The 13,496-nt window shown below is 44.9% G+C and overlaps 1 protein-coding gene across 1 annotated transcript in view; it reads left to right on the top strand.

Annotated features, from left to right (window-relative positions):
* Positions 1 to 1,444: 1,444 nt before the first annotated feature.
* Positions 1,445 to 13,496, top strand: part of foxp4 (forkhead box P4) — a gene marked incomplete in the record, with an annotated part of 110,704 nt that continues 98,652 nt past the window's right edge. The window contains 1 exon segment of the mRNA XM_030374568.1: positions 1,445 to 2,114.

The following is a 13,496-nucleotide window of genomic DNA, read 5'->3' on the forward strand; positions in this document are numbered from 1 at the left end:
AGGTGTTGACTCAAGGTGCGTTGGACTCTGAGGCTGCGGGGAGTAGAGAGAGCTGTGCCTCTGTGTGCCTGGGACTGTGTTTATACTGTGCGTAGTCCAAACCGCTGATTTCATGTAGCCAGCAACCCCAAACAGAAGAACAACAACAAACAAATCCTATCGTTCTCCGGGCTCGCTGTGGGGGATATCTTTAGTCAAACACGTAAACAGTTTCACAACAGCAGTCTGACGACAGACATCAGTTCTGAGGATAATTTGGTCTCTCCGTGCTCTCTTTCTCACTTCTTCATTCGTTCTCTCTCTTCCTTAATGTGTGTGTTTGTTTGTGAGTGTGTGTTTGTGTGTGTGTGGGGGGGTGTTTCCCTCGCCATGCTCTATCACAATATCCATATGCAGTTTAGTTTGTTTCCAAATTGAAACCTGCTTCAACCACACAGAAATAAAGTCCCCCTTCATAATCAATCACTCAATCAATCAATCTATCAATCTATCGCCCTCCATCTCTCTATCCCTGTCTATATATATATATATATATATATATATATATATATATATATATATATATATATATATATATATATATATATATATATACATACTGTATATATATATATTTATATATATATATAGAGAGAGAGATAGAGAGAGAGAGAGAGAGAGAGAGAGAGAGAGAGAGAGAGAGAGAGAGAGAGAGAGAGAGAGAGAGAGAGAGAATATTGATTGGTCTAATGAATGTGTTTTGATTTAATGCAGTCATGGCCCATTGTTGGCGATGGCGTGAGTGAGTGCCATCATTTTCCAATGGTAAAAGCTTAGATAGAGAAAAGGCAGGAGGGCAGACACACTTTTATAGCCAGAGCAAAAATTATTCTCAGACCTTCCCTTTGAGTTATAGCCCTCTTTTTCACATTTTTTTTTTCTGCAACAGAACTGTAATTTCCAAATGTAATCAGGTTGCATTTATCTCCTCGTCGTGACATTAATTACACTATCAATTAGTAAATTAAAATGTTTTATTTTCTTCAAGTGGTGATAACTTATTCAAATTCTCAAAAAGCATTCAAAAGCAAAAAATATATACAGGGGGTTGGGGAACCATGCAAATAAAAAAAAAATGGCACTTAACAATCGGTATACCTAAAATACCTAAAATATCACAACTTCGACGGCATTTACGCAACTCCTGTGTGAATGAGCGCGTTCTTGTTGTTGACGGTTTCGTAGCTCTAACTCCGTGTACGGGGAACATCTGTTGCCCACAGTCGCCACAATAGCCCAACTCAGCCGGGATGCAAAGAGAGGTCAAAAGATCAGTGCCTTAAGCCAGTCCACGCACTCACACAGACGGCGAACTGGCAAAAACACGCACACACATACGCGAACATGAAAGCACGCGTCCGTGTGCGCGCGCACATGTACCCAGGACCCGCTGCACTGTTTTTCTATTGTGTGCCAAGACTGAAATGATGGGGAGCGATGAAGACGCGCACCTGTTTTAGAGGCATTACGGTAGCGCAGTAAACTGTTCGCCAACACACATACAGACCGGGAGCGTCCTGGTAATTCAACACTGATTTCTAAGCGAACTAGCAAGCAACAGACGGGACGCAAAAACCTGAGTTGACGATCGACACTGGGACCGGTGGACAGGTTATACGCTCTGAATAACAGTGATAAGGCGCAAAACACACGCACGGAGAGGCCGCTAACAATTCGGGAGAAGCTGCGATCTTTCTCGCCATCAACTTCTCCGGGCAGGCAGGCAAGGCAGCGCTGCGCTGCGCACGCTGCAAGAGTTTAGTGGCAGTATTGTTCTGACTTCACTCAAGAGTGGCCACTCCGAGAGAGGACGGACACAAAAGGGAAAGCAAAGGCAGGAAGGACTGGCGAACACGTTTGTCGTTTTTAGAGTAATGGTCCGGTGCGATACCGATCATAGATCCTAGATTTCTCCTTTTTTTTTATCTCTCTTTTTTCTTTTTTATTGTCCCGCCGATTTGTGTCCCTTTGTCGCCGCGATAGAGTGGACTCGCCGGGGTAGAGGAACAGAAGCGGGCTGTCCACATGGTCCAACCACTGGCGTGAAAGTTGACTTCTTCAGCAAACAAGAACAGGTTGATATACACTATCTATACACTTTTTCTATCCTCTCTCAACTTTTTCTTGTCTTTTTTTCCCCCAACGTGCGCATTGTTGAATATACGATTACATCCATAATACAGAAAAAGAGACAAAAAAAACAATTTGGCTTCAACTTTCACTTCCATTGTTTGACTCAGAAATCGTTCTCAAAAATTCAACTTGGTAGAAGAGTGTAGGCTTTTTTAATGTTCTCGGTTTCGTCTGATCCCGGTCCTAATTCATTTTGAACCGAAGCGTTAAAGTCTAAAGACGTCGGAAAGCTCTTTGAAGTCGTGTTTCGCACAATAGGGGAAAAGACGCTGTGGTCGAATGGCAACAAAAAAAGAACTAGAGCAAGGTTCTCGCGACCTCTCTCCCCACTTTGAAATGCTTTTTAACACTTTACATTTTTGCAAATGATATATATATATTTTAGCATTTATGATAAGGGTGAACTTCAGGCTCGGTGTTTTCCTAGATGATAGCAGTGTGGGGCTCGGAGGGGCAGTGTGTGCTGCTGCCTCGAGGCTCGTGGAAGGTGTCAGGTTCTCGATTCTTCGCTCGTGAAACAACAGCATCGAAAAAAAACTTTTTCCAGACAAGGCGACGAAGATGTCGGGAGTGCGTTTCAATGGAAGAAAGCAAAGCAAAAAGTCTTCCAGTTTAAATTTTTTAAAGTAGGGCCTGTGTTATTAATAAACGCATCCGCGTGTTTATCTTATCGCAACCCATGCGGATGTTATACAATTTCTTCTAATCTTTTTTAATCGCTTTAATTAGACTGAGTTAGGCCTGTTCTAGTCCCGGGAACGTATTTGAACTATCGGCCGGTTGTCTAATATCAATTGATAACTCGTAACTTGGGTTTATATCGTTCACCTTTGTTAAAAAACAATCGATAAAACCTATTTTTTTATTTAAGTAAAATAGAGCCTGCTTTTATGGAGACACAAAACGAGAGGTTAAGAAAAAGTAGGCCTACCTTCTTTAACAAAAAAGGTCACTCTTTAAATGTGGACCACATGCCTATTATTCAGTCGCTTCGTTTGGATTTAGCTGTTCCTGATCCATTCGATTATAGGCTCTTTGCGGCGTGATTTATTCCATTATCTATTTATCATTATTATGGCGTCAACACCAATATAACACGTTAGGCTCTATAGACCCATTATTCATTTGTTAGTAGGCTAATGAAAAAGGTTTAGTTTTAAAGATTAGGCTAATGCTAAAATAGATATAATCCAATGCATTATATAACAATATTAATTCGCAGATCTCACTTCGATTCCCCTCTCCCGCAGTTAGGCTAATCATTGCACAAATTATAATGCAAAGATGATTAGTTGGCTTAATATTAGTGAAATGTAAACTTCAACTTTTACCCCTCATTGAACACACCACTAAAGACGGTTGACCCGGGAAAAAAAATGTTTAACGAATCCACATTTCTCCTGGCATCAACTTTTTTCCCTCTCCTTCGGAGAGCAAACCGCCTGAAACAGTCGCCTGGGCGGATTCACAGCGTCCTGGACCGCACAACCCAGTTCGTTTTTAATAGATTACGGACTCCTCTTTTTATCTGAAAGTATATGAAGGCCTGAACTCTCAATACCTCGGCTAAGTTAAAACAGTATTTTTTTTGTTTAACATTTAACACACTGATTTGGGATGTTTTTTTGAAAGCCTAACCTCCTGCCGATTGTTGATGCTGATTTCCCCTGAACTTCAAATTGACCAGTCGGCCGAGGCCTGTTTGTGAATGATGGAAGGATGCAAAGAGACAGAGAGGGGACAGAGGATAAATGACAATTAATTGCTGTTGGTTGCGCGCGGACTGTGTCATTAGGAGTAAAGGCAGATCGCCAGGGCCCCACTGACATGGTTGTTATTGGCCCCTGATTGATGGACACTAGGGCATGTGGCATAATTAATTTTATTTAGTATGTCCTCTTCCTCTCTCCCTCCCGTTGTTGGTCCCCTGTCCTCTGCTATAAGACCCGCCTGCGGTGGCATTTCCGCGACGTGATGACACACTTTTAATTGCACTCGTTGATGGAGCTTTAATAGAAGATTCAGCGAGTATGAAAAAGCTGTTCATCACGTTTTATGACCTTGTCAAATTTTCTGTCGTCCCACAAGAAAACAGGTATTTCCTCTAGTGTTTTTTAGACAGTGAATGCCATATAAAACGGAAAAAGTGAAATTATAGGCCTAGTTGCGAGACAATCTTGAAATTCGTATAATCATCGGCTACTCGAGATCAACAAACATCGTGTTAATTGTAAAACTTGCAATATTATATTATATTAAAGTGAATAGGCTACGTCTTAATTCATGTGTAGGCTACAAACCGGAACTAAACGATGAACGTCGTAATTAATATTTTTATAGCACATTTTTTATTTATTCCAGCCTACACAAATTCTCCGTGAAACATTCTTGCCTGCCTGTCGACCGATTGTTTTATTATTATTTCAATATTGGTAATAGTGAAAAATTACTCAACCTAGACTTTGATCCCCTGCCTCGTATTTTCAGACTTAATGATGCATGTTGATTGATCTTTTTGGCTGTGAACTGAATATTCCAGTGACTTTATACAGATAATGATCATTATTATTGTACGGAGATTAACATGTGAAGAAAGAAAAGAAGCCAAATTGTATTTCAAATGAATAGTTGAAAATCATCGCCAAACACTCCCAGGTTGGCCCATGTTTTGTTATTGCAAAGATGACAAAATATGTTAATTTCGGACACATGAAGGATCAGGTGTTTTGTGGCGGTGGTGTGAGCGTCACTTCGGATCCCGAAGGTCTCCAGAGAAAATATACTTCTTAAAGTTGTGTCCACTGTTCAAGTGTGTATGCGGTGTGTGTGGCTGAGTCTGCTGTTCCTGCCCTTCTCCATCTCTCCCTCTTTCCTCATCCCCTCTCTCCTTCCCACCGTCCTCCTGCAGCTGGCTCTTCTCCGTGTCCTGTTTTGCTTCATTGTTTGTAACAGTTGTTCAACGTAATGTTGGTGAATGTTTTTTTATCTGCTTTCACCTTCTGTTTTCTTCCACACACCCGTCTCTGTCATGCTCACTGACATCTTACATAAACCATTATATTTAGTTCTACTTGTCTTCTGGGCCAGTGAAGATATCTGTATATTTTTGCATTTCATAATTGTGTATATCTGTGTGCGTGTGTATGTGTCCATGTGTGTGTGTGTGTGTGTGTGTGTGCATGTGTGTATGTGTGTGCGTGTGTTGGGAACTGACTGGAAAATGTGTGAGGCTTTCTAGAGACGGACAGTAATAACTATGGATCTCATGCGCTTTAGAAACGAACTCTTCAGCGGTATTAAAAGCCATCCAACATGATTGTATTAGTCCACACACTCACTCAAATGCTCCTCACCTCATGTGTGGGGAAGAGTGTAAATGTTTAGGGGTGTGTGTGTCTGCGTTTGTGTGTGTGTGTTTGTGTGTGTGCATGTGCTCACAAGTACATTTTTCTAAATGCACCAGAATTTAGCTTGAGTGTAAATGGACAGGATTTGAAGTTTTAAATGGCCTCTGTACCAGCATTTGCTGATGGCTTTCCTGTGCTCCAATATATCTCTCTCTCTCCTCTCTCTCTCTCTCTCTCTCTCTCTCTCTCTCTCTCTCTCTCTCTCTCTCTCTCTCTCTCTCTCTCTCTCTCTCTCTCTCTCTCTCTTTCTCTCTCTCCCTCCCCCCCCTCTCTCTCTCTCTCTCTCTCTCTCTCTCTCTCTCTCTCTCTCTCTCTCTCTCTCTCTCTCTCTCTCTCTCTCTCTCTCTCTCTCTCTCTCTCTCTCTCTCTCTCTCTCTCTCTCTCTCTTTCTCTCTGTCTCTAAACTGGTATCCAAATCTAAAATGTGTGAGTGTGTTTTTCGTTTTTCTGGTCCTAAGTGATGGGAGAAAGCACCCATACATGACACATCATACATGTTGGATTTTACCTGAGAGGGAGATTCTCTCTGCTGAATCTTCCTCCTATTTTTCTCTATCCGAGCACTCAGAGCAGTTCAATGATTGTCGTCGATGAGGAAGAAAGCTCAACTTTCTTCTTTAGTCATGAATGCAAAGAAAAAGAATCTTGAAATTATTTTAATCATGAGTGGGTGAAGAACTTCTTATTGAAAATGTTGCTATTTTTATACTTCCTGAAAATGTGTTTAAATTATTACAGTGTAATAGTTTAATAAAACGTATTCTTGCATTTAAAAATCAATATTAAACTACACACCGTATATAAAAGAAAATGAATCATGTAATTTCCTAAATGTAATAAAAAGAATCATAAATACGCAAAAAAAACGCCAAGTGGGTATTTCACCATATAGTCATTGAAACTGATAAGCATATAGGCAGGACTCGAATAAAAGCACATTAGCGTGAATGAATTCAAATAATTGATCGGTAAATGAGGGAAGAATAGGAGGTATTGTGGCGCGTAGAGAGAGGGCGCAGGTGGAGGAGGAAGAGCTCAGGTTGTGTTTGTGGAGTAATGGACCTGAGAGCAGGGCTGTCGACGCACGCTTCAAACCCAGGCCCTGATTATACATGTGGTTCTAATTGAACCTGTTATTTGGGATAACTCAGGGGCCGTGTGTGTGTGTGTGTGTCTGTGGTGTGTGTGTGTGTGTGTGTGTGTGTGTGTGTGTGTGTGTGTGTGTGTGTGTGTGTGTGACGTGTGTGTGCACACTGCGTGTCCCTCTCCGTGACTCTATGGCTTATGAATCCCACACATTTTTCAAAGATGACATATTGTTTTTTCTGTGGCGGTCAGAGACGGGTGTCATGGAGGAGAAATTCAGGAGGGAAGACAGAGGGGAAAAAATATAGAATTTAGTTTATTTTAGCCCTTTTTTTGAACGGTAACCACCTGTATGAGTTTTCCAGGTAAACCTGCATGTGAATGTGTGTGTGTGAGTGTGTCTGTGTGTGTGTTTGTGGTTTCCCCGGAGAGCAGTCAGTCAGCACTACGTAGACAGTACAGTACAGACCTCAGAGGTGGCATCCCGCGAGCGAGTACATGTGTGTGTGTGTGTTTGTGTGTGTGTGTGTGTGTGTGTGTGTGTGTGTGTGTGTGTCTGTTGCCCTTGAGGCTGCCGGGCTCCTGGCAGAGGTTCGCTCCACTCCCAGACAGCCTCGGCCCATTAACAGCTGATGGATGTGGGAGGGAGTGACCCAACAGCTCAGAGAGGAAGAGACTGTTTCCTATGGGCTGGCCGGGGGGAAAGGGAAGCTCCACCAGAACACATAGAAATACTGGGCGAGAGAGGCAGAGCCAGAGTGTAGAGAGAGAGAGAGAGAGAGAGAGAGTGAGAACGGGGCAGCATAGGAGTACGATGGCCGGGTAAAAGAGAGAGAGGGAGAGAGGGGGGGAGGTATGGGGGTGGAAGGGAAACCTGGGGGGAGGGGGGGGGGGGGAGGGGGAGGGGGTGAAACGACAGTCTAAGTATTCTAGGCGTGGGTCATTATGACGGAGGAAACCTTAGATCAGTCCCCAATGGAGGTGGGCCAGCCGCCTGGGGCACCTCGAGCCCTGGGTGGGGGGGGAGAGCAGAGAAACAGATGGAGGATGGGGGGTCCACGGGGCCTGGGGCCAGGGGGGTGGGGGGGGGGGGGGGGGGGGGGGGGGTGACGTAACGTACAGTCGCGGGGTTGAAGCTTCATTTTCAAAGTCGGTGTGTATTAACAAGTGTGTCATCATTTCATAATTCCTACACGGTGCACCTCCGACGAGGGTTTAGTGGGGGGGGGGGGGGGGGGGGAAGGTCGATGTGAGATTGGAAGAAGAGAACAGGAACATCAAAGCGGGGCGTGGTGTTCGTGGTTGTGTGGGAGTCACATTGTCAGCCCCCCCCCCCCCCCCCAGTTAAAAGTTAAAAAGACCAAAAAAAAAACGAAAGGCTCATTGGTCGGCGTGTCCCCTACTAACTCTGGCGGCGGTTCTGACAGCTGTATTTGTGTTATGGATTTTCCTTCAGTCTCGCCCCCCTCCCCCCCTCCCGTACCCCCCCCCCCCCCCCCCCCCCCCCCCCCCCCCCCCCCTCCTTTTTCTCAGTAGTTGCCTCTCCACCTCGGCTGGCCTACGCCCTTTGACCTCTTTGTAAGCGCCTCATCACAGAGCCGTGACAAACTGACAGGGGAGGCCGTCAATCTAACCCGGCGCCGGCGAGAGGAGCGGAATCGCCATAGCAGCCGCGTTTCGGGAAAAAAACACAACTCACAAAATTAATACAAAACGGTGTGAAAACTTTGCGTGGTGGCACTTTCATGTGTGCTATTAAAGAGGCTGGCGCGTGAAGGGGTAGGCCACAGACACACACACACACACACACACACACACACACACACACCATTTTTTCCCCATTATACATCTGCCTGCATGGAGGCATTACCTCGCCGTTTAACACGCATATCTCTCGCTAGCGCGGCGCAGCCTTCGCCGTGGTTAAAACCCACCAAGCGGGCGAGCGACACTGAGCGAGCGAGAGCTCTGATGGAGCGCTATCATTCTTGTGTGTGTGTGTGTGAGTGAGTGTGTGTGTGTGTGTGTGTTTGTGTGTGTGTGAGTGAGTGAGTGAGGAGCACACTGGGATTTACAGTGAGCTCCATAAACTCACTGCTGTCATTGATTTACCTCGCGCACCTCCTCCCCGCCCACTGAGAAGAGCCATAACTAAAACACACATTTTCATCGTCCATTTGATCCTCCTCAAATTTATGACGGCAATTTAGCCTTCATTTTTTTACGCGCCATTGTTGATATACCGGCTGGAATTTTTCCACACCAATCATAGCGGCTCCCTATTTGCTTAATTCTGTAATATTTGTAATTCATGTTTTTTAACCAAATCCACTCTTCACCGGTCCAAGACGTATAGCTTTGCATTCAAATTGAAGTATGATGTCAAGACAAGAAAAGCCAGCTTCCCCGGTTCCTGTCCCACCTCCTGCTGGACCGGGAGAGACGTGTGTGTGTGTGTGTGTGTGTGTGTGTGTGTGTGTGTGTGTGTGTGTGTGTGTGTGTGTGTAGGGGGGGTAATAACCATTTAAATGCATCTCATTATGTTAAGTAATTCGTAGGAGTATCAGGGCGCTGGCTCACGCGGGCGCCCGCAACGCAGGGCTGTAGCGCCGCTGAACGCTGCTCTTTTATGGTATTAGTAGTTGTGGTATTAGTTCCGCGGGACATGGGATGCCTACTTAAACTATTAGCATGTGAGATGCTGTGTGGCGTTCCGTCTACTGACAGGGCAAGCTGTTAACCAGTGTTAACCCAAATCACAATAGACTGCCGGGGCTGAGTGACTGACAAAGCTCCATCCCGCCAATCACACCCATGCCAAGGCCCGCCTCTCCCACCCTTTGGCCGTTTACACAAGTATTGTGTAAACGGATTAAATTATGACTCAGATTAAAAAGTTTTAATAATATGTGTATGCATAACTTGCCTTGAAAATGGGAGAAGTCATCTTTGACTTTTCTGTTGGAAAAGTTGAAATTGTTTTTCAGATCATTTTAGGGCAAAATAATTTGTGGATGAAAATGTTATTTTTTTATTTAAATAATGGTTCTCTATTATTCAGTTTCTTTTGTGGGGAAGAAAATGTGAAGGCTTTGCAGTGTGTGTGTGTGTGTGTGTGTGTGTGTGTGTGTGTGTGTGTGTGTGTGTGTGTGTGTGTGTGTGTGTGTGTGTGTGTGTGTGTGTGTGTGTGTGTGTGTGTGTGTGTGATGGAGGTCTCATGAGGGGTAGACTGATGGAGGAAAGGATCGCAAACCCTCCAGCCACCTCCGACAGTCCGCAGATCATTTAAAGACAAAGCATAGAGAAGAGAGAGGTGTGTGTGTGTGTGTGTGTGTGTGTGTGTGTGTGTGTGTGTGTGTGTGTGTGTGTGTGTGTGTGTGTGTGTGTGTGTGTGTGTGTGTACATGTGTGTGGATGTGCATCAGTGTGTGTGCATGCGTGCTTCTCACTACAATTACCTGTCAATCAAGCGAGTGACCCCCCGCCCCTCTCCACAGACAGAAATTCCTCAGGTTTTAGTTTGTGTTTTCAGACGGCTGACAGAGAGGGGAAGAAAAGCAAACAGGTCACCATTTTCCCAAACTTGAGGTTCTTCACTAGATCCTTATTCAAGACCTTGGCTATTCCAGCGTTAAAGAGCTCCATTGTTCCTGGCTGTTTATTCTGTCCACAATCCATTGAGATGGATTGAAACACAGCATGAAGCAGAAAAGATGCGTGAAGCAGGTTGATCGCAAGAGCTGGTTTGCCGTTAATAAGAACATCGGTTTGGTTAGTTTGGTAGCTACCTCTTTCTTTCATTCTTTTTTCCTACTGCGCCTGGCATTGAGAGAGTTTGTGTGTGTGTGTGTGTATGTGCGCGTGGGGGTAGGACACACACACACACTTGCACGCGTGAATGCGGTGGGCATTGTTGACCGAAGGACATCTGCCAGTAGATTATTACCAGCTGTTATCTGAATAACTGTGTAATCCCCCCGCACCCCCCCCCCCACCCCCACGCTCCCTCTCTCCCTCTCCATCTCTCGCGCTCTCTCTCTCTCTACCCTCTTCTCTCCCGCTCTCTTTCTACTCCTCTTCCTCTCGGCTACACCCTCGTCTCCTCCCCTCCGGTAGAGAGAGGAGAAGAAACAGTGTCTTCTGGCGGCCGCTAGTCCTTAGGGCTTTGACAGGTCTGTGCGCTTGTGTATGGGTAGGTGGGTGGTTTTGTGAGTCTCTGTGTGTTTGTGTGTGTGTGTTAGGTTTTCAGGAGATATTGTCTGTAATTGTGTGTGTGTGTGTGTGTGTGTGTGTGTGTGTGTGTGTGTGTGTGTGTGTGTGTGTGTGTGTGTGTGTTAGTGTGTGTGTGTGTGTGTGTGTGCGTGCGTGCGTGCGTGCGTGCGTGCGTGCGTGCGTGCGTGCGTGTGCATGTGTGTGCGTGTGTGTGTCACCCCGGTCACCGGTTGCTGTCTGACATTTGTCGGAGGATTTTAGTGAGACACCCCCACCCTCCTTCTGCGTCATCCACCCTTACCCCCTCCTCCTCCTCTTCCTCCTCCTCCTCCTCCTCCATTCATCCCATGCACCACTCTACGCCGGCCCATCGCTCACCCCCTCTCTCCCCAGCCCAGTACCCAGGCTCTGGGGGAAAGAAAAGTAGCCTAATCCCACCAGATCAGGAACGCTGTCCACCGCGGCTTTCTCCAGCCTATGAATTAAAGGCAACTCCTCAGCTCTTCAGGAAAGACGGGGAGAAGATAAAGTGTGTGTGTGTGTGTGTGTGTTTGTGTGTCTGTGTGTGTCTGTGTGTGTGTGGGTTCGTGCACTTCTTTGAGTCGTTAGCTGTTTGTGGTTGGTTGCCAGTTGTGAAAAGACAATGCCAGTTTTTAAAAAAAAGCCTGAAAAACAAATGATAAGTAAAAAAAATAAGTATTTTGGTTTTGAGGATGATGTTTGTTCTCTGGCCTTTTGGTGGTATTTAGTGCATCATCTCACTGTTGATTATACTTTACTGTTGTATTAGCCTTTTTCTTTCTAGTTAAAGCATCAGGCAACAATTTAACCAAACAAGAAAATAGTATCTTTAATGAATCAATTAATTTTTTTAATTAAGAATGAAAATTAATTTATATTTTTCGAATGCATTGTTATTCATGGCATAAAAGAGAGCCAGGGTCTTTGATGGGCTGCTGTCAATTACCCACTGTTCTGGTTAAATTATCTCCAAAGACGTCACAGTGATGCACATACACAGACACTTTTCACAGAGTGCTGTGGTTGACGCATAATGCAGCATCAAATAATTTCATCTTTAAAAATGTTTGTGTGCTGCATATGTATAATTGCTGCTCTGTCGCTGCACAGTACGCCACCACGCACATGTGTCACGTGAGATGTGCTTGTGTGTCACTCATAGGACCAATCCTCTGATACACACACACACACACACACACACACACACACACACACACACACACACACACACACACACACACACACACACACACACACACACACACACACACATACATTGCACTACAATCATATATGCCTTTGTTTTTGGATCGCATTCATATCGCGGTTGGCATAGAGAACTTCAAATGTTATTTTCCCTGTTTGAGCGTCGGCAGCGGCTGAGGGGTTGGGACCCCCAAGCCCCCCCCAGCCACCCTGTGTTCCCTGTACATCTGTGCGCCTTTCCTTCCTTTTCTCCCTCTTCTTTTTCTCTCTCTGTCATGGCCATCTCTAATTACGTCGGCCCTCCGTTGTCGTCTATCTCTGCGTTACATGAAGGCCATCGCCACGGTTTACCTGCCGCGCCTGGTTGCGGGTGCCGGAGGAGACCTGTGTGTGTGTGTGATGGAGATGCATTGTTCTGCACGCACGCCGTCAGGAAGTACAGTCAAGGTGAAACGTCTCAGGCACCAGGCTGATCAATAACGCTGTTAATTTCATGATAACCCCTGCGTCCCCGAAACTAATTAAAATATTAATATGTAATACAATATATATTATCGTTCTGCTACCTTGAAATGTTCATGGTTAGCCATAGGCAAGCTTTAAGGAATTTGAGAAAAATGTCAAGTGCACATTTTTTTCAATAAATCTTCCTGAGAAAAGACTACACACATCAGCATTAGACATTTTTTATCCCTAGAAAAATCCTACTGATTAGGTTGAGCCATTGAAATGTTATTTTTGAAAAACGTTATTTTTCGCATCCATTAACATTATCTTGAAATTGCTGAGCTTGAATGCAGTGTTTTGTCAGCTCACCTACCTGTCTTGTATAGATTTCTGAATTACGTTCCTCATCGTGAAAAAAATGTGAAAAAAGATTTTTTTCCACATAAACGCAAAGATAAAAACGGCAAATAACAAGGGGCAATATAATGTGTACGATGCTCTCTCTCTCTCCCTCTCTCCCTCTCTCTCTCTCTCTCTCTCTCTCTCTCTCTCTCTCTCTCTCTCTCTCTCTCTCTCTCTCTCTCTCTCTCTCTCTCTCTCTCTCTCTCTCTCTCCTTAATATATATATATATAAATATTTTATTTATTAAGTTATGCTGGGGTTTTCTATCAAGAGCTCACAATCAGCAAGTAATGAGGAAAAAACACAGAAGGACGGAATATCTCAAGGACTTACAGCATTTACTGCGTGGTTAAAAGGCGGCTATTGAGATTATTGTTAGCTTAGCGGGTGCCACGGGCCCACGCGCTTTGTGGCAGATGCCGGTTAAACCAAGGTCAGTGTGGTGGTCTTGAGTTGCACACAGCCTGATGTCCTAATCTGCCACCTCTGCCGCTGCGGTTACTGTTTCTGCTGCGGCGGGGCAGTGTCCATTGTTGAAAGGTC

Source organism: Gadus morhua, chromosome 13 (genome assembly GCF_902167405.1).
Source record: "Gadus morhua chromosome 13, gadMor3.0, whole genome shotgun sequence".
Taxonomy (NCBI): domain Eukaryota; kingdom Metazoa; phylum Chordata; class Actinopteri; order Gadiformes; family Gadidae; genus Gadus; species Gadus morhua.